A 12553-nucleotide genomic window follows, 5' to 3' on the forward strand; every position below is an offset into this window, starting at 1 on the left:
TTGTGGAAAAGAAAATAGCTCAATAATTCTTCATCGATAGGAGCAAAGACGTAGCCGATCGAGAGCGGCTTAAATTTAATTCTTTTTCAAACTAATCTGCAAACATCATATCATTCTTTAAAAATTGATGATGTGATTCCAATATTTGTGCATGCGGACTAGACTGGACTGTGCAAAATTATATATATATATATATATATATATATATATATATTTATGAACATAGTTAAAAAAAGAAATAAATTCATACCAACAAAATTAAATTATTTTTTTGAAGTTAATTATAAAATAAAAATATATGGCTTTTTGTCTCTAAGAAATGATATGTAACATTGAGTGATTTTTTGTAGTTCGGAATTTTGATCATATATGTGTGTAGTGGTGGTTGTTGTTGGGCAGTTTGAGGCAAATGATTTTTGTATTCTTGTCGAGACTGCATTTTTTTCGTTTTTTAACATCCTTCTTTGAATTGCGCAGAGTACATAGAAATCATACACGAACACTTTTGGTATGAAAGTAGGATCAATTGTGTACTCCCACATGATCCAAGAACAATCATTGTCATTAGCTTTGTCTTTAGGAGTATCGTAATGAAACCGTTTGATAGTACCAATTAGAACATTATTAACCGAAGAAAATACTCGTTAACCTTTGTTTTCACCGCTCCAAGTGGCACTATTAGAACCAACTTTTCTAATGACACGAGATTTCTTCTCATTGAAGTTGTGAAGAAGTAGATTTCTTTATCATCGATCCCTCCACATTGTTGCCATATTAGAGAAGGCTCTTGTGTGTAAAGATCGATCACAGGGAGCGCAATTGGTGGAACGGTTTCTCCAACAATCTTATGGAAAAGATAATAGGTTAATAATTCTTCATCGGTAGGAGCGAAGATGTAGCCGAACGGGAGTGGCTTGAATTTAATTCTTTTTCAAACTAACCTGAAAACATCATATCATCATTTGAAAATTGATCATGTGATTCCAATATTTGTGCATGTGGATTGGACTGTGCAAAATTTAATATATATATATATGAACATCCTTACCAACAATAAATTCATACCAGCAAAATTAAATTATTTTTTAAAGTCAATTATAAAATAAAAATATACGACTTTTGTCGATAAGAAATGATACGTAACATTGAGTGATTTCTTGTAGTTCGGAATTTTGATCATATATGTGTGCATTGTAGTGGTGGTTGTTGTTGGGCAGTTTGAGGCAAATGATTTTTGTATTCTTGTCGAGACTGCATTTTTTTCGTTTTTTAACATCCTTCTTCGAATCGCGCGGAGTACATAGAAATCATACACGAACACTTTTGGTATGAAAGTAGGATCAATTGTGTACTCCCGCATGATCCAAGAACAATCATTGTCATTAGCTTTGTCTTTAGGAGTAATTTTAAAAAAATAATAATAAATAAATAAATATATATATATTTATGAACGTCCTTACAAAAAAATAAATTCAATGAGATTTCTTCTCATTGAAGTTGTGAAGAAGTAGATTTCTTTATCATCGATCCCTCCACATTGTTGCCATATTAGTGAAGGCTCTTGTGTGTAAAGATCGATCACAGGGAGCGCAATTGGTGGAATGGTTTTTCCAACAATGTTATGGAAAAGATGGTTAATAATTCTTCATCGGTAGGAGCGAAGACGTAGCCGAACGGGAGTGGCTTGAATTTAATTTTTTTTCAAACTAACCTGAAAACATCATGTGATTCCAATATTTGTGCATGTGGACTGGACTGTGCAAAATTTAATATATATATATATATGAACATCCTTACCAACAATAAATTCATACCAGCAAAATTAAATTATTTTTTAAAGTCAATTATAAAATAAAAATATACGACTTTTGTCGATAAGAAATGATACGTAACATTGAGTGATTTCTTGTAGTTCGGAATTTTGATCATATATGTGTGCATTGTAGTGGTGGTTGTTGTTGGGCAGTTTGAGGCAAATGATTTTTGTATTCTCGTCGAGACTGCATTTTTTTCGTTTTTTAGCATCCTTCTTCGAATCGCGCAGAGTACATAGAAATCATACACGAACACTTTTGGTATGAAAGTAGGATCAATTGTATACTCCCGCATGATCCAAGAACAATCATTGTCATTAGCTTTGTCTTTAGGAGTAATTTTAAAAAAATAATAATAAATTAATAAATAAATAAATAAATAAATATATATATATATATATTTATGAACGTCCTTACAAAAAATAAATTCAATGAGATTTCTTCTCATTGAAGTTGTGAAGAAGTAGATTTTTTTATCATGGATCCCTCCACATTGTTGCCATATTAGAGAAGGCTCTTGTGTGTAAAGATCGATCACAGGGAGCGCAATTGGTGGAACGGTTTCTCCAACAATCTTATGGAAAAGATGGTTAATAATTCTTCATCGATAGGAGCGAAGACGTAGCCGAAGGGGAGTGGCTTGAATTTAATTCTTTTTCAAACTAACCTGGAAACATCATGTGATTCCAATATTTGTGCATGTGGACTAGACTGTGCAAAATTTAATATATATATATATATAAACATCCTTACCAACAATAAATTCATACTAACAAAATTAAATTATTTTTTAAAGTCAATTATAAAATAAAAATATACGACTTTTGTCGATAAGAAATGATACGTAACATTGAGTGATTTTTTGTAGTTCGGAATTTTGATCATATATGTGTGCATTGTAGTGGTGGTTGTTGTTGGGCAGTTTGAGGCAGATGATTTTTGTATTCTTGTCGAGACTGCATTTTTTTCGTTTTTTGACATCCTTCTTCGAAACGCGAAGAGTACATAGAAATCATACACGAATACTTTTGGTATGAAAGTAGGATCAATTGTGTACTCCCACATGATCCAAGAACAATCATTGTCATTAGTTTTGTCTTTAGGAGTCTCGTAATCAAACCGTTTGATATTACCAATTAGAACATTATTAACCGAAGAAAATACTCGTTGACCTTTGTTTTCACCGCTCCAAGTGGCACCATTAGAGCCAAGTTTTCTAATGACACGAGATTTCTTCTCATTGAAGTTGTGAAGGAGTAGATTTCTATTTCTTCTCATTGAAGTTGTGAAGGAGTAGATCTCTTTATCATCGATCCCTGCACATGGTTGCCATATTAGAGAAGGCTTTTGTGTGTAAAGATCGATAACAGGAAGCGCAATTGGTGGAACAGTTTCTCCAACAATCTTGTGGAAAAGATAATAGCTCAATAATTCTTTGTCAGTAGGAGCGAGGATGCAAAGGGAGTGACTTCAATTTAATTCTTTTTCAAACCAACTTGCAAACATTATATCATCATTTGAAAATTGAAGATGTGATTCCAATATTTGTGCAGGTGGACTAGACTGTTCAAAATTTTAAAATAATAATAATAAATAAATAAATATATATGAACGTCCTTACCAACAATAAATTCATACCAGCAAAATTAAATTATTTTTTAAAGTCAATTATAAAATAAAAATATACGACTTTTGTCGAATAGTTCGGAATTTTGATCATATATGTGTGCATTGTAGTGGTGGTTGTTGTTGGGCAGTTTGAGGCAAATGATTTTTGTATTCTTGTCGAGAATTCATTTTTTTCATTTTTTAACATCCTTCTCCGAATCGCGCAGAGTACAAAGAAATCATACACGAACACTTTTGGTATGAAAGTAGGATCAATTGTGTACTCCCGCGTGATCCAAGAACAATCATTGTCATTAGCTTTGTCAGTAATTTTAAAAAAATAATAATAAATAAATAAATATATATATATTTATGAACGTCCTTACAAAAAAATAAATTCAATGAGATTTCTTCTCATTGAAGTTGTGAAGAAGTAGATTTCTTTATCATCGATCCCTCCACATTGTTGCCATATTAGTGAAGGCTCTTGTGTGTAAAGATCGATCACAGGGAGCGCAATTGGTGGAACGGTTTTTCCAACAATCTTATGGAAAAGATGGTTAATAATTCTTCATCGGTAGGAGCGAAGACGTAGCCGAACGGGAGTGGCTTGAATTTAATTCTTTTTCAAACTAACCTGAAAACATCATGTGATTCCAATATTTGTGCATGTGGACTGGACTGTGCAAAATTTAATATATATATATATATATATATATGAACATCCTTACCAACAATAAATTCATACCAGCAAAATTAAATTATTTTTTAAAGTCAATTATAAAATAAAAATATACGACTTTTGTCGATAAGAAATGATACGTAACATTGAGTGATTTCTTGTAGTTCAGAATTTTGATGTGCATTGTAGTGGTGGTTGTTGTTGGGCAGTTTGAGGCAAATGATTTTTGTATTCTTGTCGAGACTGCATTTTTTTCGTTTTTTAGCATCCTTCTTCGAATCGCGCAGAGTACATAGAAATCATACACGAACACTTTTGGTATGAAAGTAGGATCAATTGTGTACTCCCGCATGATCCAAGAACAATCATTGTCATTAGTTTTGTCTTTAGGAGTAATTTTAAAAAAATAATAATAAATTAATAAATAAATAAATAAATAAATAAATATATATATATATATATATATATATATATATATATATATATTTATGAACGTCCTTACAAAAAATAAATTCAATGAGATTTCTTCTCATTGAAGTTGTGAAGAAGTAGATTTCTTTATCATCGATCCCTCCACATTGTTGCCATATTAGAGAAGGCTCTATGATTCCCCCCACATTGTTGACATATTAGAGAAGGCTCTTGTGTGTAAAGATCGATCACAGGGAGCGCAATTGGTGGAACGGTTTCTCCAACAATCTTATGGAAAAGATGATACTTTCCGTTTTGTCGAGCCCAGCTTTAATAATTCTTCATCGGTAGGAGCGAAGACGTAGCCGAACGGGAGTGACTTGAATTTAATTCTTTTTCAAACTAACCTGAAAACATCATGTGATTCCAATATTTGTGCATGTGGACTGGACTGTGCAAAATCTAATATATATATATATATATATAAACATCCTTACCAACAATAAATTCATACCAGCAAAATTAAATTATTTTTTAAAGTCAATTATAAAATAAAAATATACGACTTTTGTCGATAAGAAATGATACGTAACATTGAGTGATTTCTTGTAGTTCGGAATTTTGATCATATATGTGTGCATTGTAGTGATGGTTGTTGTTGGGCAGTTTGAGCCAAATGATTTTTGTATTCTTGTCGAGACTGCATTTTTTTCGTTTTTTAACATCCTTCTTCGAATCGCGCAGAGTACATAGAAATCATACACGAACACTTTTGGTATGAAAGTAGGATCAATTGTGTACTCCCGCATGATCCAAGAACAATCATTGTCATTAGCTTTGTCTTTAGGAGTAATTTTTAAAAAATAATAATAAATTAATAAATTAATAAATTAATAAATAAATAAATATATATATATATATATATATATATATATATATTTATTTATTTATTTATTTATGAAGGTCCTTCCAAAAAATAAATTCAATGAGATTTCTTCTCATTGAAGTTGTGAAGAAGTAGATTTCTTTATCATCGATCCCTCCACATTTTGCCATATTAGAGAAGGCTCTATGATTCCCTCCACATTGTTGCCATATTAGAGAAGGCTCTATGATTCCCTCCACATTGTTGCCATATTAGAGAAGGCTCTTGTGTGTAAAGATCGATCACAGGGAGCGCAATTGGTGGAACGGTTTCTCCAACAATCTTATGGAAAAGATGGTTAATAATTCTTCATCGATAGGAGCGAAGACGTAGCCGAACGGGAGTGGCTTGAATTTAATTCTTTTTCAAACTAACCTGAAAACATCATGTGATTCCAATATTTGTGCATGTGGACTAGACTGTGCAAAATTTAATATATATATATATATGAACATCCTTACCAACAATAAATTCATACCAGCAAAATTAAATTATTTTTTAGAGTCAATTATAAAATAAAAATATACGACTTTTGTCGATAAGAAATGATACGTAACATTGAGTGATTTCTTGTAGTTCGGAATTTTGATCATATATGTGTGCATTGTAGTGGTGGTTGTTGTTGGGCAGTTTGAGGCAAATGATTTTTGTATTCTTGTCGAGACTGCATTTTTTTCGTTTTTTAACATCCTTCTTCGAATCGCGCAGAGTACATAGAAATCATACACGAACACTTTTGGTATGAAAGTAGGATCAATTGTGTACTCCCGCATGATCCAAGAACAATCATTGTCATTAGCTTTGTCTTTAGGAGTCTCGTAATGAAACCATTTGATATTACCAATTAGAACATTATTAACCGAAGAAAATACTCGTTGACCTTTGTTTTCACCGCTCCAAGTGGCACCATTAGAGCCAAGTTTTCTAATGACACGAGATTTCTTCTCATTGTAGTTGTGAAGGAGTAGATTTCTATTTCTTCTCATTGAAGTTGTGAAGGAGTAGATTTCTTTATCATTGATCCCTCCACATGGTTGCCATATTAGAGACGGCTCTTGTGTGTAAAGATCGATCACAGGAAGCGCAATTGGTGGATCAGTTTCTCCAACAATCTTGTGGAAAGGATAATAGCTCAATAATTCTTTGTCAGTAGGAGCGAGGATGCAGAGGAAGTGACTTCAATTTAATTCTTTTTCAAACCAATTTGCAAACATTATATCATCATTTGAAAATTGATGATGTGATTCCAATATTTGTGGAGGTGGACTGGACGGTTCAAAATTTTAAAAAAATAATAATATATATATATATATATATATATATATATATATATATATATATATATATATATATATATATATATATATATTTATGAACATCCTTACAAAAAATAAATTCATACCGACAAAATTAAATTATTTTTTAAAGTCAATTATAAAATAAAAATATACGACTTTTGTCGATAATAAATGATACGTAACATTGAATGATTTCTTGTAGTTCGGAATTTTGATCATATATGGGTGCATTGTAGTGGTGGTTGTTGTTGGGCAGTTTGAGACAATTGATTTTTGTATTTTTGTTGAGATTGCATTTTTTTTCGTTTTTTAAAATTTTTCTTCGAATGGCGCAGAGTACATAGAAATCATACACAAACACTTTTTGTATGAAAGTATGATCAATTGTGTACTCCCGCATGATCCAAGAACAATCATTGTCATTAACTTTGTCTTTAAGAATCTCGTAATGAAACCGTTTGATAGTACCAATTAGAACATTATTAACAGAAGAAAATACTCGTTGACCTTTGTTTTCACCGCTCCAAGTGGCACCATTAGAGCCAACTTTTCTAATGACACTAGATTTCTTCTCATTGAAGTTGTGAAGAAGTAGATTTCTTTATCATCGATCCCTCTACATTGTTGCCATATTAGAGAAGGTTCTTGTGTGTAAAGATCAATCACAGGGAGCGCAATTGGTGGAACGGTTTCTCCAACAATCTTATGGAAAAGATAATAGGTCAATAATTCTTCGTCGGTAGGAGCGAAGACGTTGCCGAACGGGATTGGCTTGTATTTAATTCTTTTTCAAACTAACCTGAAAACATCATATCATCATTTGAAAATGGATCATGTGATTCCAATATTTGTGCATGTGGACTGGACTGTGCAAAATTTAAATATATATATATATATGAACATCCTTACAAACAATAAATTCATACCAGCAAAATTAAATTATTTTTCAAAGTCAATTATAAAATAAAAATATACGACTTTTGTCGATAAAAAATGATACGTAACATTGAGTGATTTTTTGTACTTCGAAATTTTAATCATATATGTGTGCATTGTAGTGGTGGTTGTTGTTGGGCAGGTTGAGGCAAATGATTTTTGTATTCTTGTCGAGACTGCATTTTTTTCGTTTTTTAACATCCTTCTTCGAATCGCGCAGAGTACATAGAAATCATACACGAACACTTTTGGTAAGAGAGTGGGATCAATTGTGTACTCTCGCATGATCCAAGAACAATCATTGTCATTAGCTTTGTCTTTAGGAGTCTTGTAATGAAACCGTTTGATAGTACCAATTAGAAGATTATTAACCGAAGAAAATACTCGTTAACCTTTGTTTTCACCGCTTCAAGTGGCACCATTATAGCCAACTTTTCTAATGACACGAGATTTCTTCTCATTGAAGTTGTGAAGAAGTAGATTTCTTTATCATCGATCCCTCCACATTGTTGCCATATTGGAGAAGGCTCTTGTGTGTAAAGATCGATCAGAGGAAGCGCAATTGGTGGAACGGTTTCTCCAACAATCTTGTGTAAAAGTTAATAGGTCAATCATTCTTTGTCAGTAGGAGCGAGGACGCGGCCGAGAATTTAATTCTTTTTCAAACCAACTTGCAAACATTATATCATCATTTGAAAATTGATGATGTGATTCCAATATTTATGTACCTTGACTGGACTATACTGTGCAAAATTAAAAATATATATATATATATTTATTGACATGGTTAAAAAATAAATAAATTCATAGAAACTAAATTAAATTAATTTTTATAGTCAATTATAAAATAAAAATATACGGATAAGAAATGCTACTTAACATTCATGTTGGGAGTGATTTGCTGTATTTCGGAATTTTGATCATATATGTATGCATTGTTGTAGTGGTGGTGGTTGTTGGGCAGAAATGATTTTTGTATTCTTGTTGAGACTACATTTTTTTTTAATTTTTTAATTTTTTAATATTCTTTTTCGAAACACGCAGAGTATAGAGTATGTAGGAATCATCCATGAATTCTTTAGATATGGAAGTATGATCAATTGTGTACTCCCGCATGATCCAAGAACAATCATTGTCTTTAGGAGTCTCGTAATGAAACCGTTTAATGCTACCAATTAGGACATTACTCATAGAAGAAAATACTTGTTTACCTTTTGTTTTCACCGCTCCAAGTGGCACCATAGAGCCAACTTTTCTAATAACACCAGATTTGTTGTTATTGAATTAGTGATAAAGTAGATTTCTTTGTCATCGATACCTCCACATTGTTGCATATTAGAGAAGGCTCTTGTGTGTAAAGATCAATCGCAGTAAGCGCAATTGGTGAAACGGTTTCTCCAACGATCTTGTGGAAAAGATAATAGCTCAATAATTCTTCGTCGGTAGGAGCGAAAACGTAGCCGAACGGGAGTGACTTGAATTTAATTCTTTTTCAAAATAACTTGCAAACATTCTATCATCATTTGAAAATTGGTGATGTGATTACAATATTTATATGTGTGCATGTGCACTAGACTGGACTGTGCAAAATTAAAAAAATATATATATATTTATGAACATGGTTACAAAAAAAAATTAAATTCATACCAACAAAATTAAATTATTTTTTAAAGTCAATTATAAAATAAAAATATACCCAATTATAAAATAAAAATATACACTTTTGTCGGTAAGAAATGATACGTAACTTTGAGTGATTTGTTGTAGTTCAGAATTTTGATCATATATGTATGTATGCATTGTTGTAGTGGTTGTTGTTGGAAAGTTTGAGGCAAATGATTTTTGTATTCTTGTCTGCATTTTTTTTCGTTTTTTAACCTCTTTCTTCGAATCCGGCAGAGTAGAGAGTACGTATAGGTTACATTGGTACGTTACATTGTTCTGCAGTCAAATTCTCCCAATTTTGGTGAAGGTTCAATAATTGACCTCCTTCCTTACCATCTCACTTTTAACCATTGTCCTATAAACATCACTAATATGGATGAACAAAATTCTAATCTAAAAATTGGTATTACAAGCAAGAGAGATATTATAGATGCTATGAAACTTGGATACTTAATGATTAACAAAAATCAAGTTAGACAGCCTTGAAATAACTATGATAATATGGTTGACGTTTTTATATAACAATTGATACTTCTTTATATAACCATTTGTTTATGTTGAGCTTTTTGGAATGAGCATAAGAAAAATTACACCACACTTTTGATTTAGAGACAATGTCTGATCTTTGTCGTTCGGGTGTATCCCAACCCAAGTCTAGCTTAAATCTATCTTTTTTTAAATTTAAGGTATATTGATAATCTCATAAGGTAGTCCCTCTCCATATACCTCTAAAATTTTGACCATGATCGTAATGCCTTATCTCTAAAATTTTGACCATGATCGTAATGCCTTATCTCTAAAATTTTGACCATGATCGTAATGCCTTATCCAAGCTTTGCCTCAATAATTTTAAATCGCCCCATAACTTCTTAATTGTCGTTGTATTATTTTTTTTTTTTTAATTTCAACTCGTATTAAGGCGGGAAAGCTTTCTACATCTCACTCCTTCCAAAGCTCAGCTTCCATTAAAGGCACTTATGTCATTCACCAATACACATTTTAAATTTGTATGGTCTTAATTTTTTCTTTCTTTTTTTCGAGTGGTAAAGCATCACTTCTTTTTTTTCTTCGTACTTTAATAATATTTACCTTACAAAATTTTATTTCAAGATATTACCTCTTTAATATCTATAGCATACTATAAGATATTATCATTTATCAAGCTTCCTAGGTCATTTTCATTTCATTTGAAATTACTTAGACGTCAATATACGTTGGTACATTCCTTTTCATCTCTACGGTCATAACACTAAGTAAATTTATCTATGTTCGAGACGTCTAACTGAAGCATATGACATTCCTTAGCAAAATCATTTTCACGCATACACTAACATTCAGTAGCTTACTAAAACTATAGCTACCCATTCACAGTACCAACATCAATAAGTCTAAATATCATCAATACAACAATTTACATTCACATCTCATACAAGGTAAAACGTAACATTCTACATTATAATAAAAATAAAATTAAACTAACAATAGCGCAGTCAATTATGATACAGTCAATGATGTAAAAAAAAATTCAATTATGAGTTATATTTTATAATGACCAAACGATAACAACATAAGCAATCAACGATATTTCATTTTACTATCTTATGCAAGGCATGATGGAGACGGGGCATCGACGGTGGGACCATGGAACATGCCAAGCCTACATTGTATGCTAGTCTATAAGATTTGTAACCTAGAGCTCTAATACCAACGGTAACGACCCAAAATTTTCTACTTAATTTAAGGTCGTTACTGTATACATATCATGAACATTGAATGCGAAAAGACTTCATTTAAATTCCATAAAACGTAACCTTTGTCTTAAAACACAGTCATGGACTTACGTGATTCGAAAACACCTTTAAGACGACACAACAAAAGGCTAAATAAAATAAATAAACATTTAAATTAAAATCATCTTATTCCTAAGTCTAAGAAACTAAATACCACTACCCTATGCATGTGTCATGGTCTCAAATTGCGATGCCGTCGTCAGCCGTACATGAATGCTTTGCCTTAACCTGAAAAATGTAGTAGCACATGACTTGAGTATTTAAAGAAATATCAAGTGACCCCACTATTGGAGGTTAAATGCAATAACGAGACCTATCATTTCAATCTATTTACCTACGGTACTGTCCTAACGGGTAACTTGGATGTGTACCATATACTCTACACACAGCCCATACGTGCGAGTATAGACTCACCAGTCAGTTCGCACACCGTTGGGCCACTTTCCTTGTCGGGCGAGCATACTCTGGGAGCTCCTTAGGCCAGACACCCGTTAGAACTAATAATAGCCACGACAACATTATGTAAAACAAAATGATTATACCCCTGCCGACAGCATTATGTAAAACATAATGATCGTACCCCTGCCCATCGTGATGAAATAGGGGTATCCCCAATGCATGAGATCCCAATATTTTTCCATTTTCGACATTATTAAATATAACCACGCTATCGTTTTACATTCATATCATATCTTTTCTCATTTTTCATATCATACATAATTCTAACAGGGTTGTATTTCATTTCATTTATCGTGATATCATGTCATTCATAACATGCTGTGTCCATACAATTTAGAAAACATAACATAACGCTCAATGCTTTTAACATGTCATTTCATAACATGCAATTCATACAACAATTACCTCAATAGTCACACAAAACAATCTAAACATAACATATCACATCACAATATATCATATCATAAAATGTCATATCGTAAACACTTCGTGGTCATATCGTTCCTTAACTTATCATAGTCTTAACGTTCTTATACCTATCACAGTCATATCGTTACGTGAACGTACCTTAGTCATATCATCACAGGAACGTATTCTAACGCTATCGTTCTATCAATCTATCACAAACCTATCCCTTTCTAACCATAACCTAACCGTATTCTTTCATCAATATCTCCTATTCATAGCACTCTGGTATGTAACCTAACCTTAACGTTTCATGAACGTACCTTACTCCTATCGTTACATTTCGTTTTATGCATCCTTCTCGTATCCTATCTCAAACATATCATTGAACACATCGTAGTGTAATTATTATCATACAATTCACATATTATAACATATACATAACATATAAGAAGCATATCGATTCACAGACAATTCACACATATCAATATACATGACACGTGCAGAACCACGGAGCACGTGTCAACATTAAATATAACTTACCGAGAAATCTCAAATCT

Source organism: Cucurbita pepo, chromosome 4 (assembly GCF_057944985.1).
Source record: "Cucurbita pepo subsp. pepo isolate OVF chromosome 4, ASM5794498v1, whole genome shotgun sequence".
In the NCBI taxonomy this organism is placed as follows: Eukaryota; Viridiplantae; Streptophyta; class Magnoliopsida; order Cucurbitales; family Cucurbitaceae; genus Cucurbita; species Cucurbita pepo.